Source organism: Lepidochelys olivacea, assembly GCF_965140295.1.
Source record: "Lepidochelys olivacea isolate rLepOli2 genome assembly, chromosome: 1".
NCBI lineage: Eukaryota > Metazoa > Chordata > Testudines > Cheloniidae > Lepidochelys > Lepidochelys olivacea.
The window spans coordinates 276,848,231-276,870,369 of NC_140411.1; the positions used below are offsets into that span (position 1 = coordinate 276,848,231).

General features: G+C 39.6%; 1 long non-coding RNA gene across 1 annotated transcript; it reads left to right on the forward strand.

The window, feature by feature from the left end:
* Nucleotides 1–315: 315 nt before the first annotated feature.
* Nucleotides 316–14,769, forward strand: LOC311514911. The gene is made up of 3 exons (XR_014709972.1): nucleotides 316–339; nucleotides 13,431–13,601; nucleotides 14,564–14,769. It is a non-coding gene; the product is annotated as an uncharacterized lncRNA (long non-coding RNA).
* Nucleotides 14,770–22,139: the final 7,370 nt, after the last annotated feature.

Consider the following 22,139-nt stretch of genomic DNA (forward strand, 5'->3'; position numbering starts at 1 on the left):
GCTACCTCTCCAATTTTGATGTTCCAGGCACACTTGATTACAATTGAATTACCACCAAAAATTCCCAAATTTGAACTACAGGAAGCAGCAGTTAGAAGTGAAGAAAGGCACTTGGTTGCTTTTTATTTTATATTTTTTAATTGGGTCAGAAAATGATCCCTTTTAAACTTCAAAGTCCTATGCTGGGCTTCACCTAGCAGGGCGTGTCAGTGTTTGAAGACTGACAGACTCCAGAAAGCTAACAGAACTAAGCACCATAATGCTTATGAGAATCTCATAAAAGATGTATTTTTTTTTCTACAGGATGAAGCTGAAGAGCACAGGGAAAGCTGGTCTGGGGTAAGGATACTAGTCTGGAATTTGAGATACCAATGTTCAATTCCTTTCTCCATCATAGACTTCATAGGTGACTTTTGGCAATTCTCTTGGTCTCTCTGTGCCTCACTTCCCCATCTGTAAAACAGAGAGAATTATGCTTTCTTGTCTTAGGGGTGTTACAAAGATACATACAATAACAACTGTGAGCACCTATTCTAGTAATGGGGGCCCTATAAATACCTACGGTAGAAATCAAAATACATTTAAAAACATTGTTGAGGATATAAGATTTAAGTCTGGGTTCTGCAGCTGTTTCATGCAAGCAACGCCCATTGAAGAGAATGTAGGATTTGGTGCCAAATTGGCCATTGGTTGCCAGGTGTAAACACAGGAAAAGGGGGTATAGAGTGAATTGAAGAAACAATAATCAAGAGAACATAAAAGAACTAAGAATGACAGAGGAAGATAATTTTTAACACGTGAAAGAAGTGACTCTCATTTGCCAAAATTATATGGACAATGTGTGATAAATGCCAAGAGAAGACACTCAAAGCACAGACTAGAATGCAAAGAAATCTCTATGACTCTTTCCCTATTCTGCATGTGACTCTAAATCTTTCCAGATGACTAAAGTCAAATGCACAATTCAATGACTTCTTGACAATTCAAACCAAATCACTAATTAAGTTAGGTTGATGCCCCATAATACCTGATACTTATTAGAAGTAATTAATATGGAAATAACAATGTACACAAGCACTAAAATACAGCAATATTTTTGTCCATTCTCTCACCTTTTTCAGAATAACTATATTTCATTTCTCCATCATTGAATATATACTTTGAACTCCTCTAATACATACTGCTGCAGATGGCACTACTATTGATCAAAGGTTGTTCAAAATGGAATCTGAAGGAAGAAGACTGCTTTAAGTGTAGACATGAAAGTGTGGACTAGAGTGATGTTCATACATATCAAGCCTCACATGTGTACTGAACATCATGGATAGATGGGTGAATCATTTTGGAAGAATAAGAAACCTATCCAAACAAAACCCGAATCCTGAAATATATGAGACATAGTTAACTGAAATTTCGGGTACTTGTGGAACTCTCATATAAATCTGGACCTATTCTGTGTGCCTATCTGAACCAGATTCTGGCTACAGCATGTGTCCTTTCCAGGTATCTTTTTCTACTATACTAAAATATTTCCACTTTATTAAAAACTAAAGAACCAGAGTTCGTTCTTGTTTCCAAAATGCATGTGAATATTGTATTAGTCTTTTGGCTGTATGGAAATTATGATTTATTTGACTTGAGGAAAGCCCACAAGCTAGAATAGTGTCTCTTGACCATCTCAGACACTATAGAGGGGAAATCACAATAACCAGGGTCAAATATCAAAATCAAGCAAATCTCAAAAACAATGAAGAAAAGAGTTTGAAAGCTACATATTTAGCATTCATGTGTTTGCAGTGCAGGCATATATTAGAAAATGTGGCCCTGTAAGACCACTCACTTAGAATGTGGTCTTGAGCTATAATAATAAGTGTGTGTGTAATTACTAAAGCCCTGTGAAGTTCCCCCCACTACAGTTACCCATTCCAAAATATCCTGGCCAGCTCCTTAGGCTCCCCCATACTTTGAAATGTACCCAGTACTGCAGCCTCCAAATAACCCCCACTTCTCCATCCCATCTCAGTGACACAAAACCATGGGACACCATGGATCTTTCCAACCCCTACTGCTTCTTTCTCCAGCCTTCACCCTAGTCCCCCTCTCTATACCCAGGGACCCCTCTCTAGGTGCCCCATCCCTCTCCTTCCCATTGAGCTTCACCCCCTTAGCCCCGGAAACCCTTCCTTTACCCCCTTAAATATTCACCCGCCCCCATTGAGTCCCAGCTTGCCCTTAGTCTCAGGGACCCCTCATCTATTTTCCCTTGTATCTGCAGATTCCCACGAGTTTTGTTCAGACCTGTCACCTATTTAGAAGGCTGAGAGCATTTGATCAGGGAATGGAATTACACCATGTGATTTGGGTATCCAATTTCAAAGCTGTAGTATGGATTATTAACATAAAATACCTCACATGCAGTCCATAAATGCTCAATTGGGCACTCACAATATGTGTTGAAAATGCTGTAAAACTGAATATATTCCCCCCAAAAGGACTGTACGTAAGCAAATCATGAAGTAAAAAAAAATGTTTTCCCTAATTTGGTATTCAGTGTATGCTATTGGACTTCTTGTCGTCAAGGCTTCGGTTAGCCTCACAGTTGTGATATAATTGACTAGGAGGTACGTTTGGGTTTCCCAATTCTATAATGGCTGAAATACAAAGAGGTGGCTTTTCCATGAAGATTAGACATCAGTGTATATTCCCATGCTAGAAAGGGGTTTGGTCTACAGGAATGCCTGTATATCCATGCAAAGTTTTGTGGTGTTCTGATCTAGTATTTTGCATGGCACTACAGACTTGTTTGGGCCTTGACATTATGCAGGTATCTTTGGGATTTATGGAAGATGTCTCTAAATTCCCTACCTGGTTTTGAAAATCTCAACCATCGTGCCAGATTTTTCTATATTGGTGTAGTTTGACAGATACTCCAGTGAAATCAGATGACTTACTCTGGCACAAAACTAATGAGAGCAGAATGAGCCAAAGAAGTTTTCTCTTTAATTTGGGAGGTTTGTGTTATTTTTAGATAATCCCCAGGGGATTAATGTTTGAAACATTCTCCACATGTATTTGACCAAAATTATTTTATTATCAGTTCTGGATGGGAGGGTTCAGTGTGCTCAATACAGTATCCCTACTTCAGAATTTTTGAATCAGAAATAAAATGTCATCTTTGAAATATTCCCTTTTTTCTTAATCATTATCTAGAATAGGAACACATAGGAACTGATTAGAGGCCTTTCTAAAAGATAGGTTCCAGCCCAACTACAAGCTGAGGAATTTGATACGGGAATTACTCGGTGAAATTCTATGCCCTGTGCTATGTAGAAAGTCCATTTCCAAACTCATAATTGTCCCTTCTGGTCTTAAAGTCTATAAACATTACCCAATACTCAAGAGTTACTACTAGTTTGGTTATATTAGGCCAAATTCTGCTTTGATTTGTACCCAGGTAGCTGAGAGCAGGATTTGGATGACTGTATCTGGGCTAGATCATGCAAGATGCGTAGTCTCCCCCAACTCCCATTGAATTGTGTAGAAATTGTGAGTGATTGACACCTTGCAAGGTCAAAGAGAATGTGGGCAATGGCTAGAGTAACTGACACACTTGGTACCATTCTCTTTGCCCAAAACGTACCTACTCTTGCTGTAGAACTTTTAACACCTCCTCTCCTCATTAAGCCACTGTTTAACATTGAACCACTATGATGATGAATCTATTTATAATCTTTTCTGGCAAACACCTTGTTTTGTAACATTAAGGATAGTTCACCTTTAACTCTGGCATCCAACATAACAAAAAGAGAGGCAAACGTCTACTATAGTCTGTTTCTTTTTATTTTTTTATTTTTCTGCAGTACTAAACTTATTGGGGGTAGATGTATGCTTGAGAACAGATACCAAAGTGCCAAATTATGAACTGACTTACACTGTGCCACCACACCAGCTATCCTGGACATATCAAAAATACTTCACCAAAATCTCTGGAGTTTTGATAACATTTCAATTTTCATTTAAGGAAGGATTTAAAAATCTGTATGCAGACCATCTGAATAAACTTAAAATTATTGCTAAACAGAAGCAACAGCCTTTGTCTGGGACTTTCCAAACCATTCTTTTTAAGGGGAGTTGTGTGGCTAAATCCCCTAGTTGACCTTGAAAATCTCAGTCTTTGAGTATTCAATCTGAGCCAAAACCCCTGAACTATTGACTTCCCAGTAGTTACTAAAATAGCAGGCAGCAACATAAATATGAAAATGGAAACATAACCCCTGAAGAGCACATTACCATTCAACACTGAAAATACAACAGGAGTTGAAGGATATTCTATTTTATTTCTTGTACAAACTCACCTTGGAAACGTAGCTTTTCATAATTAAATAGTGAAAATTGGACCTTCTTTCCAAAGCAAGTTTCCATGAACATTACTTGTAAATGAAACCTTGTTGGTTGAAGCATAAATTATATTTTTTTTTATTTCGTTTTGTAAGTGCTGAGAATTTTATTTAATGTATAGTGTTGTTGTCTAGTCTCTTTCTTTCTTTCTTTTTTAAGTTTATACCATGATTGTGATCCACAAATGCAGTGAATGTAGAGAGTCCACTTTGAGGAGGGAGTGTCTGCTGGGTAGGTGGAAAGTTATTACCTATCAGTGAATACTGGCATAAGAGTAGCACAGCATGAGATCACTCAGATTGTTCCCGGTCTGCAGTAGCAGGTAGACAGGGCCAGCCTTAAGGGTGACTGATGTGGGCAAGTGCCCATGGCACCAGGGTCAGAGAGGGGCGTGCTGTGGTCAAGATCCTGCAGAAGGGCCCTGCCCACCCAGGAAGCGGGGGAAGGGCATGAAGGGGGCTGTGGGGCAGGAGCCAGGTGCTCACACATGTCCCTTCTCTGTCCTCCCAGCAGCATGACACCTGCAGAGCTGGCTCTGCCTGCCGAGCACCCACCTGCTGCACAGGGAGCTGTATTAAAGGGCACCAAAGAAAGTTCGCCCAGTGCACCATTTTCCCTAAAGCTGGCTTGCAGAAACACTGAAGAATGTAGGAGATTAGATGTCTGTCTAGGGCGACACAGAAGCATGTTAGTTAGCTCACACTATGATGTGGGAAGAGAAATATTCATCAAATATGTTCACCTTTATTGTCAGGCTTTTGGACTCTCTCTCTTCTACTCCTCCATTGCTCCCCTTATGATAGGAAGGTCTTGATATTTTCATATTACAGGGGGTGGTTGTCTCATTGACCAATGGTTACCAAGTAACCTTCAATGATAATCTGTTTGTTCGCCCCTCAATAGGCACATTGTACTGTATTTATATTATAATAGCATCTAAAAATCCAACTGACATCAAGGCTAGGGCATTATGTTAGGCATTAGAGTTACACACACTGAGAGAGAGTCCCTGCTTCTAAGAGAGAAATAGGCAAGACAGAAAAGATATATCATTCTCATTTTACAGATGGGGAATGAATAGACTGAGTAAAGTTATTTGCCCAAGGTCACACTTGGAGAATATGGCAGAGCTGCGAATTGAACACCAATCTCGAGCGTCTCAGGGCTTGTCTACATTGGAACGTTTCCACAGCTATTGTACTATAAACTGCTATTGTGCTACCAGTGTAACTCCTGATGCAACCATTCTTATCCTGGAATTAGTGTGTCTTTTTTTTTCCCTTAAGTTTGCTAAAGTTTCTTCCAGAATGACATAAGCACTTTTATAATGGCAAAGGAGTTCCCAAACAAAGGGTTACACCAGTATAACTATAGCAGTTTAAATTCACACCTTAGCTTACACCAGTATCACTTTCCCACATATACAAGCCCTCCACCAAGTAACTTAATGACAAAACCTACCTTCCTGAAATTGAGAGCAATTGTGGTTTATAGATGGAGCTGGTCAGAAGTTGTCCAACATAATGTTTTTTCCATTGAAGAATGCTGATTCATCAAAATCCAAACTTTTTGTGGTGACTGTTTGTTATTTTGATGAAGTTGTGACGGAATCCTGGTTGCCAGGCAGGATTTCCATCTGAACCCTGCCTGGTTTCCTGGCAGTTTGCCTGTCTGGATAGTCAGCAGCATGCCTGGAGGGCTTCTAGAGAGCTGGATCTACAGCTCTGGGGCAGCTCACCAGATGGACTGCCCTTCAGACAGGGCTTCTTTCCTTTTCACAGAGTATTTTCAAATTTTTGGGTTGTGAAGGAAATCAAATGTTGAAATCCTCCATGAAACAGAATTACCTATCTCAGCACAGCTCTCATTCTAGATGTGCAGTGAAGGAAGGCCAGATCCCTAAGTTTTTAGTGTACTACATAATAACTTCTGTTTGTATAAGACTGTGTCTTTCGTGCTAGAGTCCTCTGAAATGCTCAGAAATGTGTTTTAGAAATGGGTGACCAGAGGATAATTCCATTCCACAGCAACTTCTAAAGTTTCAAAATTTGTTTTCGTTCTTCATTGGAATGAAAACAAAGCCTTTTGAATGTTTTTTTTGTGTGTGAAAAACAGAGTTGTGTGGCACATGTGAATAGCCTGATGGTTAGGTTAGGGTACTGGCCTGGTATTTTGGAGGCTCGGCTGTAAATCCGTGTTCTGCCTCATTCAGAGTACTTTATCCCAGATCATTTCAATTCAGACAGAGGAGAAACTTGAACTTGGATCTGCCAGGTCCCAATTTATATAGAGTCTCTCTCTCTCTCTCTCTCTCTCACTTTCATACATACATATACACATACGGTATATACCCCAGATACAAAACCGTTCTTCACAAAAAAAATTTGAGAACTGCTAGGTTTTTGTGAAACATTTTGGCTTTGAAACAGCAAATTTCTCCAAAATGTTAGCAAAAATGTTCTAACAAGCTCTAATTAGAACTATGTGGGAATAAACTATCTGCTATCACTGTTTTCCTGCAGGTAAACAACTTTTTGTGTTTCTTAGGTGACATGATTTTCACATTGAAATATCAATTCCACAGTGGAAAAGAGAACAACAGTTGGCGGAAAACTAGTATGAGAAGTTGCCAAAAATCTGCCTTAATCAGGGGCAGGCAGGTGCTTCCTGTGTTTGGAAGTATTGTAGTTCTAAGAGCACTATACTTACTTCACTCCTCTAATGGTTAGAAACCTTGTCTAATTTTAAGTCTAAACTTCCCGATGACCAATTTATATCCATTTCTCCGAGCTATTCCAGTGTATGATAATTTGCCATCTTGATAGCAGGTACAAAGGCACTCCTTATTGGTGGAAATATTTCTGAGTGAACTGAGTGATCAGTGGGGCTAGCAGCAGGTATGATTGGCAGGATGCATACACAGGCCATTTACTCTGGCACTTCATGTAGTGCCAAGTTAAAGGCTGATCATAGTGGAATGCACCTTTCCACTGAAATAGTGTGTCTGGGTGCTTGGAGGATGTGTCTTCTAGCTCTTTAGCTGAAGCTGTACTCCATCATTTTTAGCCTCTGGAGTGCATCCCACTTTTGCACAATAACAAAGTGAGGTCAAGGCTACTGATTGTAGAAAGCTCTACTATAGTCAATGTAACTGCTGCTTCATTGAAAACTGGACTTCCTGGCTTCAGAATCTGTGGTCCTTGGTAGGAAAGTAAATGAGTCAGGATGTTGCTTCAAGGAATGTTTCTTTGTTGATCCAGACAGCACTTGAGGCTGGGACTGGTTCCCCCTTAATATGCTCCTGATAGGCAACCACAGAACTAGTATGAAGATTTCCTTTGCTCTATGCTGCATCTTCAAAGAAATCTAAATTATCAGCAGCACAAAATATAAACCTATCTTCTATGAGGTCTGGGGAAGTGTACATTCTTTTATTGAGTTCCATGTAGTAAAGACCCTCATTTGCAATTGCAGTCTCCAAGCAAAGTGCTTTGTTGTAGTCAGTGGAGAAGCCTATACTATACATAAAGTGCACAAGGAATTTGCTATGGGTTTTGGATGGAATGAATTGTTAAACTAACACACATTTGTACTAGTAGATCATGCATATGCCACATAGTTGTCATGTATGAGTTGGAAAACTGCCTTTCACTCAAGCATTTGTACATGAGGCTTTGCAATAAAATGACAGCCTTGTGCTCCACTTGCTTGCTGTCATACTTGCTGGTACTGATATCCCTGAACCAGTGATGTGCCACTTAATACTGTGTGATCTGTACTTTTTTTTTCAGGTCTGGCATCAGCTATGGATTACTGATCTTCTACATACTGCAGGACAAAAGCTTTTTCATAAAAATTTAGCAGCTCCAAACGTTGTCTTCATATTACTGTTGACATCAGCACTTCCTTCAGCTTGCTTTGGAAGTGCCATGTCTTTTTTGTAACTTTTAGGGATATGCACTGTGATTCATTGCTGTGCTAAAAACTACATCCATATCCTAAGGGTCATCTTCAATAAGTGCTCTTCAACCCCATTCAAAGCACTCTTCAACCCCATTTCTTTGTACTTAGCCTCTGTGCTGGCCATCACCATCGCTTTCCCATCCATTACAACCTCTGTGAGGAAATTTACCAACTCCAGTGAGTCACCCAGTGTGATGCATGGCTAGAAAGGGTTAAACAGCTTGCAGGCTGAATGACCCAGAGCCCACCTTTAAAGTCATGTTAGAAAGGTATGTGAATGATAATTAGGGCCATTCATGCTAAATAGGCTAGAACTTTGAAATGCAAACCTGTATTGTTAGAAATAATACTAATTGTGTGTATCTTAGATGCTACTGGTAAACAGCAGTTCTAGTCTGTCACTATAACTATTGATTCAGAGATCAAAAGGGAATATTAGCATTTCGATGAATCTTGGGAAAAATAATGTCACTGTCTGTATGTCTCTTTGAAGTTTGTAATTGACTGCCTAATGGATATATTGCCCTATATTAATTTTTGTAACTAATTACTGGTGGTGTTTAGAAAGCAAAAGGTTACATCAAAAGCCTATTGTTTAACCAGAACTGTGTGGTCAAGTGGATACTAGAACACTGTATTAAAAAAAACCCTTGGGTCCTGATTCTGTCATCTCAGATCTGCTTAAGCTTCACCAGGGGAAGTTTGAGTCCCAAGACTGAGGTCCCAGTTATGCTGGTTTGCCCTGAATATGATCTTTGGACATTGGACTATGACCAATGAACTGAATTCTAAAGGAATTCTTTGCAACTACAAAGCTCACTATCTCTGCTATGAATCTGAACCTCAATGAATTGAACTCATGTCTGTATGTATATTGATCTTTCAACCATGCTCTCTCTCTCTTTTCTTTTTTTAATAAATTTTAGTTTAGTTAATAAAAATTGGCTGTAGTGTGTATTTGGGTAAGAGCTGAAACATTCATTAACCTGGGAGGTAATGTGTCTGATCCTTTGGGATTGGTAGAACCTTTTCTTTTATATGATGAAATAAGATTTTCAGAAATCTGCATATTTGACTTGGGTACCTGGATGGAGGCCTGAGGCTGGATCACTTTAAGGGAATTGTGTTGTTTGGACTTCTGAGTAACCAGTAAGGTAATAAATAGCTGTTTTATGCTGACTTGTTCAATCTATGTATTGGAATATCCACCAGCTTTTGGGGGTTTGGCTGCCCCATTCTTTGCAGTTCACCCTAATTGAGTGACCATAGCTGGCCTCCACTGGGACCCTGGTCACAACCACTTGCAAGTAGTAAAATCAATATTTTTTTCCCTTTGTTTTTACTTTTGATGCAACACATTACATGCATTCTTGGTGTAGCCACAGATGTGATACGCAATGTTGCATGTGGGGATATCTTTTGTGTCAATGCACTCACTTCCCTTTACTTTCCATGTAATGTTTTCACTGAGTGACTGTTTCATACAGTTTTTCAACTGTCTTATGTTGAAACTGTGCTTAATGGATGCATTTGAGCTTCTGGCTCACCGTAGAAGAAGTAGGTGGTCTTCTCAAAACACATGCTATGAGACAGCAAAAGGTGAGTCTTGTGTACAGCTGGCACTTCTCCCAGCATCTTCAACTTTTTCCTGTTGCTCGGTGTACTGCCTCTCCTACCTTTCCAAATTCAGTTTTTAGACACACTTCTTATAGCATGTAAGGTGCCACCAAGTGTTGTGTCTAACCAGATCCTCCATGGTGGTCTTCTCCAAAGATTCAGCTATCAGTCGGTACTTTTAACTCTCCATTGATGCCTAAAACTGATCAAGACCAAAATAAATAAGGGGTGTCAAAATAAGCAGTAAGATAAATGTCTATTGGGCAGTCATGCTTAGACTGCTTTTGTAGGGTGTTAGACATGGAAACATATCCCTACCATATAAGGAAAATTGATTAGTTTCCTATGTGCTGTCTTTGGTCTGTTTGCAGGGTCAAATGGTGAACAGTATTGAAATCCTTAACCATTGTCAGATGCCTGCCATTTAAAGCATGTTCATAGAAGCTCAGCTGCATTTGGTCTGGGCATCTTGTCTATATGGCTGACTTGAGTGTACTAAGGCCATATTTATGGTCAGCTAAAGCAGTTCACCTGTTCTCATGGTGGCCAGTACAAACATATAAAGAGTCACAGAAGTCAAAACTGAAAGCATGCCACGTTGACCCCAGCAAGTGGAAAGCAACAACTCACGACAGAGCAAGGTGGTAGCAGATTTGTCATGTTACCATTAACCCCTTTGAAGCAAAAAGCATTAACAGAACAAAGCAAGGATACAACAGCCTGCAATGGTCATGCACAATCTTATTTGTCCTACATGTAACCATGTTAGCAGTTCTCGCATTTGTCTGACCTCACATATACCTGTTCACCTATACTTTCTGCTGAATCCTCTTGATGTTGTTATGACACTTTATCATCATCATCATCACCACCCTTTTGCTAGCTTCTCCCTCCCTCTTTGTACACCTTCTTTTCTCCATATTTTACTGGTGTGCTGTGATGGGGAGACTAATATGTCATGTCAGATTAAGTTCAGCAGTAGTCTAACTCAACTGAATTTACACTGGGGATAAATGTGGCCCTCTAACTATAGATTTTTATCAAAGTATGATAGTGGCAAAAAAAACCCACCCTGCAATGAATCAACTATAATACACCACTGGAAAATCAGTGTAAATATATTAATACCCCTGTTATGAGGATTAAACAGTAATGCTGAGTTAATTGGAAAATTATGTCTGGAAGATTAAATTGGTATGAATGATGGGCAAGAGATGAAAAACTGCTGCTAAACCACAAATTCTCATTAGTAATCCCCTAATGCAGTAGATATGTTGGGAAGTATGAGTCAGCCGTTCAGTAATCAAAATTAAGATGAGTGAAACTTACTTGATCTAAGAGTATTTTCTCATTGGTATTAAGCACCATTGTCAAGCCATAGCATGAAAGGGTGTGAAGAAAACTTAGCAATGTAGGGAGAGAAGAAAGAGAGAGAGAGGAACCTAATGACTCTAGCACAAATGTAACTGGGTGACTTCACTGAGGCATGTAACTGAGATCAGAATATGACATTCTTTCTCATGGAGTTCTTTACCAATACACACAAAGTATAGATAATTGGCATTTGACCTGACAACCATCTTACCAAGTCTGGTATAACTGAGAACATGTACTGCCCTTGTCTTCATGTGGATTGTAGGAGAATCTAAAGCTACAGATCACATTGTCATACTCTTGTTTGTTTGTGAATATAATAAATTTTCAAAAGAGTTTATTTCTATTAAATTTCCATTCCTATAATGTTCTAGCCAATGGAAGTCAGTCTTAACACAACAAGCTTCATCATATGGGTTCACTTTTACTGTTGAGTTTCTGGGTTCTCTTCCTTTTCCTCCACTACTGGAGAATACTTTTGCAATGTTTCAGATTCTTCATTCATTTATCCATTCAGGGGACAAACTTTTTAAAAACTGAAAATTCATCATTAGACATTAAGGCTGCAATTGCTGGTCGAACAACTGTTCTTAGAAACAAAATGCAGTATCTTGAATTACAATATAATTACAAACCAGATAATAATCTTTTCTTTTCAAATGTTCCTGTTCTGAAGATTGAAATGGCTGGCATATTACAGTCTGGCTCATTTCTCTGTTACATGTTAGCTTGGCAACTGCATTAGGCTGGTGAGCTTCTTGAAAGCTCAGATACATTTGAAAAAAGCTATTTTGTCAGAATTTGGAATGGATTTGATAAATGCTTGGTATAAGGCTGGATGAAATGGAATTCTTGAGATGGAAAATGATCCTGCAATTTTAAGCAGCTGTGTCAAAATTCTCTCTGCTGTGTTTGGGCTTGTTATAGAATGAAATACACATCCAGCTGCTCTTGAAAATGTTCTAGTTACTTTTCCACTCATGTGTGACCTATTTGTTCTGTTAAAGCTCGGAGGGCTATTGATTAAATACTTGAGCCAGGGGTTTGTTTTTTCTCAAAAATAGATGCCTAATATTAGTCTTCTAAGTCCCTACTTAAGCACCTAAATGAGTGATTTTGTTTGAAAAGAACTCAGCACATGGTTGATGTGAATGGGAGGTGATTGGCACTTTTGAAAAGCAGATAATTTATCTAGATGACTAAAGATTAAGATAATAAAGATTCCTGAGACCATCTAAAGCACCCATGCTTCAAATCTTGGCCTTGGGATCTATATTAGAAGTGGAAAGAAACCTCACTGCTCATGATAAGCTTCACTACATTGCTAGGTAGCCACTGAGATGTTTGTAATAACTGAATACTTACCTCATGTGCATGCAGACCTCTGGCCTGGAAGAATCCTCCGTTTCATTGAAGACTACCTTAAGAAAAATCAAGCAGTTGTATCATCATTGGGTTAAAATGAAGATCTCTAATTATAGTACTAAAGAATACTATTTTAATCAGAGAAGGATTTTAATCTTCAAAATATTTCTAATTAATTATCACACCAACCCGTGCAATTGTCAAGCATGATTATCCCTATTTACAAATGGGGAAAATGTGACAAGAAAATTAAGTGACTTCCCCAATCTACAGAGTCAGTGTCACACCTGGGATTATAGCTCAGAAATTCCTAGCATCTTGTCATGTGCTCAGACCACTATAACACACTGCTGAGTGAGAAATGCTATACCCTATCACTCCTTCACAATGGCAATCAGCAATAAATGACACAAGAGGGGAACAAGACAGGTTTTTTTAAAATAAAAAACTACTCTAGCTAATCCTGAGTCCTGATATTATTGCCACGTAGGATCTCTGACCCTGGCAAACCAGGTGCCAGCTCTTGCCTAGGCTACAGGCATATTAGGTAAGAAGTGACAAACTTATAGCTGGAGACCAGTTAACCTGTATGTTAGATTAGCTCAAAATACGTATTCGTTTTATAAGGATGTATTTAGTGTTTAGACTCTATGAAATGCTTGTAAATTGCTGCATGCATTAATCTCACTTGTAAATTCTGTTCCATTTTGCAGCTCTCTTTGCTGTTTGAACTCTGACTGGACTACAGACCCCAAACTAAAGCCAGAGATACCACTGGGGTTACTCCTGGGTCTGCACTGAAAGACATTTGAATTGACAGATCACTACAACTTTGTCCCATTTAGGATCTAGATGGTAACTCATATGTTTGCTTGCTTTAACCTGTAAGTAACTCTCTTATTCCTTTTTCCTAGTTAATAAACTTTTAGATAGTTTATTACAGAATTGGCTACGGTGTTGTCTTTGGTGTGAGATCTAGGGTACCAACTGATCTGGGGTAAGTGACTAGTCTCTTGGTAATGGAAGCAACCTGAATATTGTGTGATTTTTGTTGTAAGTGATCGTTTATCACTAAATTCAGTTTGTCTGGGTGGCAAGATAGACTGGAGAGTCTCAGGGGACTATCTGTGACTCCAGGGTAAGACTGTTACTGTGATCCAAGAGTTCACATTTGTTACTGGCTTGGAGAAATCTAATTATAGAACACACCATCAGTTTGGGGTGTCTGCCCTGTTTTTGACAGTCTGCGCTGAGGTAGGCATCCACAGCTGTGAGCCACTCTAGACAGTGTGGCAGAATTAGTGAGTCTGACAGTGGTGAGAATAGAAACAATGAAGAACAAATAGGAAAGCAAAGTACCAGGGATATAGGTGAGCGTGCATGCATGTGCCTGGTTGGAAATTCTACAGAAAGAAAATCTTATTTCAATATGCTCATACATGTGTTTTATGGAAATATGCTTATGAGTGTGAATATGATGTAACTGGAATATGCTTTATGCAAAAGGTCTCTTATAAGGTATCATAACAAAGGTTATAAACTACTGAATATATTCCTCCTATTTGTATGCATGTATCATTCTTGTATCTGAAGCTAGAAATATGAAGTATAACTCTGAGGTCCTATTGTAATTATGCAAAGTGTGGGCCATTAATAGTGGTTTAGAATCTTGATGGCTCCCATTGACTAGGACAATTGGTTGTACATGGTTTATTTACCTGCAAGTGTTCCTATGTGCCTGTGGGCCAACCCAGGAAGAATAGAGACTAGGGGGTTTACAGTGACATGTGACCATGTCACATGATACTGGAATCCATCTTAATCCTTGTACTTTTCTATTGATGAGGCGGTGAGGACAAGCACAGACAAAAGATTCCCACCGAATGCCAAAGCTATAAAAGGGGGTGGAGCTGGACAAAAGGAGCTGCCAGTCATGAGAAAACCCCTGCTTACCTGAGATGTCTGCTGGAACTAACAAGGACTGTACCAGGAAAGGATTGGGCCCAAACTAGGAAGGAGTCTAGTCTGTGAAAGAAGCTTATTGGAACATCTCTGAGGGTGAGATATTACCTGTAATCAGTTTATTAATGTATTGGGCTTAGACTTGTGTGTTTTTACTTTATTTTGCTTGGTGACTTACTTTGTTCTGTCTGTTATTACTTGAAACCACTTAAATCCTACTTTTTATACTTAAAAAATTGCTTTTGTTTATAAATAAACCCAGAGTAAGTGAATAATACCTGGGGGAGCAAACAGCTGTGCATCTCTCTCTATCAGTGTTATAGAGGGCAGACATTTATGAATTTACCCTGTATACGCTTTATACAGAGTAAAATGGATTTATTTGGGGTTTGGATCCCATTGGGGTCTGGGTGCTGGAGACAGGTAACCTGCTGAGCTGTTTTCAATTAAGTCTGCAGTTTAGGGGGCGTGGCCCAGACACTGAGTCTGTGTTGCAGCAGGATAGCATGTCTGGCTTAACAAGACAGGGTTCTGGAAGTCCCAAGCTGACAGGGAAAATGCGCTCAGAGGTAGTTTCAGCACGTCATGTGACATTCCCAAGGGGGTCTCTGTGACCGAACCCGTCACAACATGACATACCAGGGAATAGTTAACTGCTCCAGAAATAAACTAATCCATGAGGGGAATTCAGTTTTAAATCTCAATCTAGTGCAGGTTCCATGGAAATAACTTATGTTTAGTTCCTTTAATTTTAATTGTAACACGTATTTAATTTGTAACTGGACAGTATCATTAGTGTCAGTCAGTCAGCTGTTGTAGTCATTCACGATGATGTGGTAGCCTGTTGCAGCCAGAACTATAACAGTAACTGTATTATGGTCTGGCTTGATTTTTTTAAAGAGTGAATTGCCCTCTTCAAGGCCAGCTATCTGCACAAGTGCTGCCATCTGAGCAACTATAACAAATGAGAGAGTGGCAGAAAAGATGCAAACTGAAATATTCCAAAACTTAAAAAAAAAATCAGGAAAGAAGCCTAGGAAGTGTTTTAAATCATAAAAAATATCTAACAAAAGGAGAAAATTAAGTGTTCTTCTTTATGTGGGGTTTCCCCAGGAAAGGGACAGAAAATTCTGCATCTCTTAAGGAATTTCCTCCTCCTTCATTCTATTGTGCCCACATGAGTTTGCCCGTTATGCAATGATAGAGTGGTCCTTCCCCCCCAAATGGAGGAATCTTGAGATCTATATAAATCTGGTAATTTTAGTAATAATGTTTATAATTTCTATGGCTATAGCACCTTGGACCCCTAGTCAAAGACCACTGTGCTAGGCATTGCAAACACAGAACAAAAAGGTGGTCCCTGCCTACAGAGTTTACAATCTAAGTCTAAGACAGGAGTTAACAGATGGAAGTAGAAAGATTGACTGGGGGGTACAAGGAAACAATCACACAACATTGGTCAGCATGATAGGCAGTAGTCTCAGCACAGCAGCAGCCTGACCATTGTCAAGTTTTTCACAGGCATTACAGCAAAGGAGAATTTAAAGGAGGATTTTGGAGGGGGATAATGAAGTAGTTCTTCAGATGTCCATGAGGAGCTTCTCCCAAGCTCGATGGGCAGCATGGGAGAAAGTACAAAGCCTCTGACACCCAGATGCTGGGACTGGATAGCAGGGGATGGGAACTCCCTGCCTCCCCACAAATTCCCCCATTCCCCTTCTAGTGGGAAACTAGTTCGTAGCCAATTACTTCATTTTATCATTCATTTATTGTGTGATGTTATAATGAACTTATATGCTATGTCATATATAATCATTGTATGCTAAACAGATTTAAGTTGGAGAATGCTAGAAGTATAAGATTGGTAAGTATTTAGAAGTGATAAATATATGTTAGGTATCTAAGTAAGTAGGGCTGAAACGCAAGGCCTACAGGCTGAGGCCTCTAAGATTTTAGCCATACTAGGCCTTAGGCTTAAGAAATGCTTGACATAAGTAAGTGACCAAAGAATAACCCAATGCCACAAGATTAGGGGAAAAGATGTGCCAATGGGTGCTATTGTGAAAATTAACCACAAGATTAATTTTGGATCATAAAATGCCCTAGAGGTTCAGGTTATGTGTCAATACTAATGAGAATAAAAAGGCACTAGAGACTATATAAATGGAGAATGGAGTTCCCCAATATTCTTAGGGGAAACAATACAAATAAGGAAAAAGAGGCTGGACATCTTCATGCACATAGGCAGAGTGTTAGGTGTAGTCAGAATCACAACATAAAAGAGGGTTCCCAGATTGGGTAAAATGAGCTCCCCATGGGAAAACTCCAATAGGAACCAACCCTCTACTGATCATCAGTTGGCAAGGCATCCATCAAACCTTAAGAATATCATAAAGGATGTGAGTATGACTATATTTGTAACTTGTGCATAGGCCTTTATAGGATTTCTATATGCATGGGTAATCAGAACCTTAATTATAACTTTAATAAAACTTGTAAAATAGACTAGACCTTATACTTGTGAATGTATGTTTGGTCACCATCCTTGGTCTTTTTGTGTTCCTAGACGCTCTAAATCTGAAGCAGATAGCGGAGGTGACTTTCACTCCGTTAAGCTTGAAACTGTAGCCCGCAGAGCTGAACCCATAGTGGTGTAATATAACATTACTAAATTCATTTTAAATAAATAAAAGATGACAAGTTAGCAGTGTTGCCAGTTTAGTCATTTTCCAATACCCTCTGTAAATTCGAACACCCCCTCTAATTTCAGTTATTCCACACAATAACTGCCCTGTTCTGTTCATACCTTCTGAAGTACCTGGCGTTGGCCAGTGTCAGAAGACAGGATACTGGGCTAGATGGACAATTGGTCTGACCCATTATGGCTGTTCTTATGGTGCTTGTTTGAAAATTTAGCAAGTGGATGATGGAGGCTGGTGACATGAACTGACTGAAGGCCGGAGTGAAACTTTTGATACTGAAAAAGTAATGATAGTTAGGGCGGAGATAGACCATGAAAGGCCTTAAAAGTGAAGGCAAGTCGCTTATGTTTCATGCCATAGAGCAGTGATTCTCAATCAGGGGTATAGCCCTCGGAGTACACAGAGGTTTTCCAGTGGGTACGTCAGCTCATCTAGATATTTGCATAGTTGTACAACAGGCTACATAAAAAGCACTAGCAAAGTCAGTACAATCTAAAATTTCATACAGACAACGAATTGTTTATACAGCTGTATATACTATACACTGAAATGTAAGTACAATATTTATATTTCAATAGATTTATTTTATAACTATATGGTAAAATGAGAAAGTGAGCAATTTTTCAGTAGTATGTGCAGCAGCAAGTAGTTTTTAAGTGAGATGAAACCTGTGGGTACACAAGACAAACTGCACTCCTGAAAGGGGTACAGTAGTCTGGAAAGGTTGAGAGCCACTACCATAGAGAAGAAGGAACCAGTGGAGGACTGCAAAGAGAAGGGTGACATTATGAAAATGATGGGCTAGGACAATGATCTTTGCAGCAGTTTTCTGAAGGGCTATGAGCTGGGCCAGACTGCCAAAGAGAAGGATGTGGCAATAATTGGGATGTTAGGTGACACCCTGCATGAGAGTTCTAGCTGTGTGGATGGATAGGAAACACCATTCATAGAGACATTATGCAGAAAGAATTAGCAAGGTTTAGACAAAGCCTGGATGTGAGGCCCTATAGAGAGGACAGTCAAAGATGACACTCGGGTTACAGGCTGAGTGACAGGCAGGATAGTGATGATGTCCGTAACGATCAATCATCAGGCAGGATGGTGATCAAGTCCGTAGTGAGCTTCAGCAGGTGGCTAGGCGTCCGTGAGGAGATGTCACTCTTGCCGTCCCTGTGCCCCTCTTCAGGTCTTCCAGTGGATCTCTGTTAATCTTGTATAACTTTTTATAAGAGCCAGGCAGTCCCTGGCTGCCTCCCTATGCAGCAGCATAGTAGTAACAGACTTTCCTCTTCTGCAGCTATTAATATTAAGATATCACAAAATAATAATAAAAACTAAGCAGATCAAGGGATATTCTTACATATAAACAATGGAATCGACCAGAGAATGTAGATTATAGAGAACTCCTGCATTTGTGTCTTCCAGTTTTAAATTACTCAAATAAAAGTGCTTTTACCACTTCTCTTGGGAGTCTGTTCCAAAAACGAATAGATACTACCTGTCCATTCACTTGTCCTGAGTCTCAGCCTACATTTTCCTTTGCCTAGTGTCAGGCCATTATTCTCAGTTACACTGGAAGTGGTTACAAAAGAGAACTTTAGAAAAAAAAATCAAGGGTTGCTTAAAAGGCGTGATAGACTATTAGTGGGAAAATACACTTTTTTGTTAGCTCATGCTGGGAACTTTTTATCTTTTGAAACTTCATAGTGTTACTTGGAAGAAAATGTGTTCATTTTCCCCTTCGATAACCTAAATCACACAAAAGCAGGATTTACACCCTTCACCATCATTTCTGAGAGAGAAAGAGAATCAGGGATTGTCCCAGATTCACAAAGTTTTGCATTCAGGAATAGTTTGCATTGTTTTATATCCGAATGTTGCACAAGTGTCATGGTTAGAGCTGCATTTTGGACCCCTTTGAGCTCTCTTGAATGCACCCTTCAGGTGACAGGCCTGGCTTCTTTCAGCTCTCTCAAGAGTGGAACTCCACAGTTCAATTACTTTTACTGGATCTGTGGGTTGCAGCCCCCCCTTATTTCCCAGTTGTATAAATACAACAGATCCACCTGTACATATCACCTGAAAAAAAACTTCTCTGTTGGGAGCCCGTGATCAATGGCCAATTAAAGGAACTCAAAACTAGGGCTGGCCAGAAAACAGGAATTCTGTTTTAGGACAAAATTCAAAGTTTTTTCATTTGTTTTCATTCTTCATTGGGACAAAACAGAGACCTTTTTGAAACTTTTCAGGATAAACTGGAGTGGTATCTACTTATCCGGCCCAGAATAGCCCATAGCCCTGTGGTTAGAACATTCATCTGGGATTTGAGGAAACCCAGGCTCAAGTCCCTGCTCTGTCTGATTCAGTGTAAGGACTGGAACCTGCCTCTTCCACACCCAAATGAGTGCCCTGACTCCTGGGCTACTGAGGTAGTCTCTCTCTTTTGTTTAGACCAGAAATTCCATCCTGGGCTGGAGAAACCTTCCCAACAAAAAAGTTGCCCAAACATTACATTTCCACAAAAAGTTTCAGTTGACAAATCAGCATTTTCTGACATAAAAACATGTTGTCAAAAAATTCCTGACTAGCTGTATTCAAACCAATTGTAGCAAAACAAACAGATACAAGGAATAAATCAACAAAAGACCTGCACATCTAGGTCTTACTTATTTCTCCTGCCCACCCCGCTTTTTTTTTTTTCCGGTTTCGGTAAGTTCCAATCAGCCCAGGTTGGGAGAAACTTCTGGGCTGGGAGTAACCGACTGTGCTGTTGCCTCCTCTGTGTCTCCCTGCACAGTACCGACTTTTGTTGTTGCTGGTGGGTGCTTCTGAAGAGGGGTGTGTGTGTGTGTGTGTGTGTGTTTGGGAGGGGGGCACTCTGCCAGTTTTGGGGGGAGGCTATTTTCATATATTTATATACTTCTTTCATATTCTAGTTATTGAATGTGTCTATTATTGGTATCTTTACTATTTTAATAATGATTCAGTTGTTATGAACTACATAATTACATCATCATGAATTACAGTATATTAAAATCATTGCAATCACCTACAAGCTGTCTTCACTAATGTCCCAGTTTAAAGACATCATGTCTCACTGTAGCTTTTTGGATGAAACTATCAGCAATCTTATTTACATCTCAGTTCCCTGGTATTGTTTTGATGCATGTTAAGGACAACTACAGTATTCAGATGCATCTCTCCTATTTGTGAATAAATTGAACAACTGTCTTGTCAAGCTTGAACGAAATAGAAGTATTGCAACTGTTAGGCCTCAAACTTCTGTATACTTCAAAATGTAAGCCTTGCAAAAACAAAGCTTAAGCTTGTGGCTTGTAGTCAGAATGCCCTGCAACCAGATGGCAATTTATGCTGACTCTTATGTACTTATCAACCCCAAATTACCCACATTCAAGATCTAATTGGCTACTGAAAATAAATAGGCCTCAATTATACGAACAACTAACAATTGGACATAAAAATTAAATATGCATCTGTATAAATATAAAGGGAAGGGTAAACCCCTTTAAAATCCCTCCTGGCCAGAGGAAAAATCCTCTCACCTGTAAAGGGTTAAGAAGCTAAAAGTAACCTCGCTGGCACCTGACCAAAATGACCAGTGAGGAGACAAGATACTTTCAAAAGCTGGGAGGAGGGAGAAAAACAAAGGGTCTGTGTCTGTCTATGTGATGCTTTTGCCGGAGACAGAATAGGAATGGAGTCTTAGAACTTAGTAAGTAATCTAGCTAGGTATGTGTTAGATTATGATTTCTTTAAATGGCTGAGAAAATAGCTGTGCTGAATAGAATGAATATTCCTGTCTGTGTGTCTTTTTTGTAACTTAAGGTTTTGCCTAGAGGGATTCTCTATGTTTTGAATCTAATTACCCTGTAAAGTATCTACCATCCTGATTTTACAGAGATGATTCTTTTTTACTTCTATTAAAAGTCTTCTTGTAAGAAAACTGATTGCTTTTTCATTGTTCTAAGATCCAAGGGTTTGGGTCTGTGGTCACCTATGCAAATTGGTGAGGATTTTTACCAAACCTTCCCCAGGAAGTAGGGTGCAAGGGTTGGGAGGATTTTGGGGGGAAAGAAGTTTCCAAACTACGTTTTTTCAGGAACCCAGATAAAGTTTGGTGGTGGCAGTGGAAGTCCAAGGGTAAAATACTTGGGGAAGTTTTAACCTAACCTGGTAAAAGTAAGCTTAGGAGGTTTTCATGCAGGTCCCCACATCTGTACCCTAGAGTTCAGAGTGGGGAAGGAACCTTGACAGCATCAAATATACAACTAGGGCAACCACATAAACAGTGTGACCCACCCTGATTGGTTGGTCTGTTCTAAAACACGGCCGTCAGACCAGATAAAAAGAATGAAGGCACGGGACTGTGTGTGTGTGTTTTTGGTATCCACACCCCTTGAACCGAAGGGACATGCACTTCCCGACTGTCTGTACCTGGCTAGTGTGGAAAGCGGCCAACTGAAGGGTAACATATTTTCGGACGAATGTAGGGTAAGTCTATGGAGTAAAGAAGTCTAGTCACTTGAGCCGAATTGATCATAGTTGTATTGATACTGTAGCATAAAATCAATAGTAGGTGGCTGATGCAGAATAGCTTGGCATGTATTGTGCTTGTCTTTCAAGTAGCCTGAGCGGATGCATGTAGTGCTGTCATTCATTAGCTCCTTGTACGTATAGTTGTGTTGCCTTTGAAATATTTTGTCACCAGAAATATAAAACTGGTGAATAAGAGCTTTA